This window comes from Phalaenopsis equestris, unplaced genomic scaffold (genome assembly GCF_001263595.1).
Source record: "Phalaenopsis equestris unplaced genomic scaffold, ASM126359v1 Scaffold000002, whole genome shotgun sequence".
In the NCBI taxonomy this organism is placed as follows: Eukaryota; Viridiplantae; Streptophyta; class Magnoliopsida; order Asparagales; family Orchidaceae; genus Phalaenopsis; species Phalaenopsis equestris.
Window position 1 is genome coordinate 78722883 of NW_018164444.1, and position 3243 is coordinate 78726125.

Below are 3243 nucleotides of genomic sequence, written 5' to 3' on the forward strand. Positions count from 1 at the left end.
ATCAGGGTAGAAAAAATTGCTCCTATTTGGCCCAATACATATTATAAACATTTATCTCATCTCATTTCACCAGAATTTCATTATAGTGGGAAGTATGCTTTTCCACATAAAAATTCTTCATTACATAAACATAGTTAGTAGATTAGTAGTTATTATTCAAAATTTGCATTTTCGTTTTGTTAATAGTTAAGTAATTTAGTTTGGTTAATATCCCAACATTTGAAATTAGTGACAGTGATTTTTTTTTATTTTCTATAAATTTCCTGTTAAAATTTATTATTACTAACTTACACCATCCCCATTGGATCAATTTTTGGGGCTTAAATAGAAAGTCGATTATTACTTGATAACGATACGTATACTTGCGTAGAATCTCATTATTAATAGCTTATAATTATATATATTTTACACAACTTACTTTTCATATAAGGATCAAGTTTTTGACGCTGTAGTAGTGTCAACTTTATAAATCCTTACATATAAAAATCGGGATCAGTTAGGTTGGTTATCCGGTAGTTGGAAACAACGCTGATGCAGAGGCGACACCTGCCATTGAAATTGGCTGATGGTTGGAGATCCGATGGGAAGATGGCAGGGGTCGAACGTCGAAGCAAAGAGCTCTAGCGGTGATGGCAAAGAGATTAGTAGGCGATGGTGGGCACCAGTGCGGTTGCAGAAGAGCTGATGGTGGCCGCAAGGTTCGACCAATGGTGGCAAATAGGCTAGATTAAATTATATAATTAATTCTTAGTCCCAACTCCAGAACACACTTGATACAGAACTATTTCAGATTGCAAGGATGTCACCTTCTTCATTAAGATACTATGGCTTTAGACTTGAAAATGGAAAATAAAGCTACAGTTTACTGAAATGGGAATAATAAATCCACCCGCCTGGAAGAGTTTCGGAAGACGAGATTTCAATATTTATTTACAGGTAAGCAAAGCACAAACTGACAAGGTATGTATAAATGAGTTTCTTATTTGTTAATTAACAAAAAAAAAAAATGATAGCATTCAACTTTGGTTTAAAAAAAAAAGAACATTGTGGATGGATTTTTTTTTGTTGGGCAGTATTAGATTTATATTCGTTAGTTCATGCCCAAAAAGGAAATATATACAAATTTAAATCAACCTTAGTAATATTTGAATGATAGTAAGATATCATTATATATGAAAAGCTGCGCTCATTAAAGCAACAGATAAAAGCGTTTTCTTTTTTTGAAAGCCCAAAAGGCTAATATATTAACTAAAAAGTAAAATACTGATACAATGTGTTGGAGGGCCCAAAACATGACTCCCTGCCAGCACCAAAACCAAAAGGGGTTCCAATTCTAGAAATTACTAAAAAATATATTAGAGACAAAAAGAAAAAAACCTAAAACTGCTGAAATACAAGGTATTCGGTGGCTAGAGAGCACCCAATTTGGATTTGCCTCTGCCTCTGGTTCTAGGAAAGGAGCAAGCTAATAAGTTGGTGAGATGGTTGCCATTTTCAGTAGTGACCAATTTTGAAGGGCCCAAAACATGACTCCATGCCAACACCAAAACCAAAAGGGGTTCCAATTCTAGAAATTACTGAAAAGTACATTAGAGACAAAAAGAAAAAAACCTAAAACTACTGAAATACAAGGTATTCGGTGGCTAGAGAGCACCCAATTTGGATTTGCCTCTGCCTCTGGTTCTAGAAAAGAAGCAAGCTAATAAGTTGGTGAGATGATTGTCATTTCCAGTAGTGACCAATGTAACATGCAATATGTTTCCGAGCTGGAGTCAACCTCCATTCTTCTTCTTCCTCCTGAAATAGACCTACCATTCTTCATCCGAAGATTGGCTCACCTGATCTTGGTCTAATATGTGTTGGAGCTGTGCAGATTGTTGAACATTAGAAGCAACTACATGTTGTACTGGCTAATCTGTTATTAGAACAAAGGAACACCCTGGTGTGTCTTGACGTGTTAGTAAGTCTTCTTCAATAGCAGTGGGTGGTATATGCACAACTAGATCTGTAGTTGTAGTAAGTTGTTCTTCCTCAGGAACAACGGTGTTGGGAAGAGGATCAGGTTGCATCTTCTCAACAGGGACAATAGGTGGTTGTTCTTTTGTGATATTTAGCATTAGATGAGGATGCAGTCGATAACAAATAGTAGAGTTGTGTCCAAACATATTACAATGAGAACAATAGGAAGGATGTGGTTCCATTTCAACCTTTTGTCAATACTCGTTGTGAATAGTATCAATCCATATCTCATCCGGAGTTGGTTGAGTGATATCTCTCTCCACTAAAACACAAGTAACAGAGGGTCTAGTGACAGCAAGCGTAGAACTATCCACCTTGAGAGACTTACCGTAAGCAGTTGCTAAAGAGTAGAGGATTTTCATGTTGAAAAGATGTAATTTTAACCCCGGAAACTTTATCCAAACGGGAATAATAAGGGATTCCTCTTTTGGATCAAAGCCGACTATCCACTTCAGAATCTTCAAAAAACGATTGTCAATCTTGATAGTTTTAGGAGAGAAAATGCGAGTGTAATCTGCATCATGAGATAGCTGAATGAGTACATGTCTACCGTCAAGTAGGTCAATGTTTCAACTGCCCAATAATTTCATAGCATCAAACCCCTTCCTAATGATCTCGAGTTTTGGGTGACCATAAAGGAATTTCCCCACTACAGAAAAACGCCAAGAGAACGCGAGAGTACCGGTTTCTACCTCTGTGAGAATAAGTGCAGGCTTCCCTTTTTTTTCCAAGTTTTCTGATAAAATTGTGATCACTTCCACCTTCAAAAGTCTCGTGGAAAGATTCTGGAACATTGCAAAACTTACTGATAGCAAAACCAGGTGCTGAATCTGGAGGGGCACTAGCAAGAGATGACAAGTCACTGGCAAGGGCATTTGCATAGGAACGGATCATCGAGGCCATCTCCCTCCCGAGATGTCACGATCAAGAGAAATGGTGGGCCGCGATAAGAACAGGATGCGAGAAGGAAATCTGCACATGCGAACTAGTCGAGCAAGAAGACGAAAGAGAGCAGTGCGTCGTCGTTTAGGATCGTCTTCGTTGGTCGCGAACGAAGATGCATCGTCGATTAAGAGACGACGTGCGAACAGACATCATCGTCGTCTTCGGTAAGTGTACAAAGCGACGTCGTCGGGTTGGAAGAGACAATTTGCGAGCTTAGCCGGGGAGAAAAGAAGTGAATACAATAGTTTCAGCGCCGAGAATTGCCGTCAGGCGAAACCC

The 3243-nt window shown here is 38.5% G+C and overlaps 1 protein-coding gene across 4 annotated transcripts in view; it reads right to left on the reverse strand.

The window, feature by feature from the left end:
• The window catches only part of LOC110025090 (coiled-coil domain-containing protein SCD2-like), a 151831-nt gene that overhangs the window by 103721 nt on the left and 44867 nt on the right, over positions 1 to 3243 (reverse strand). The window lies entirely within an intron of this gene.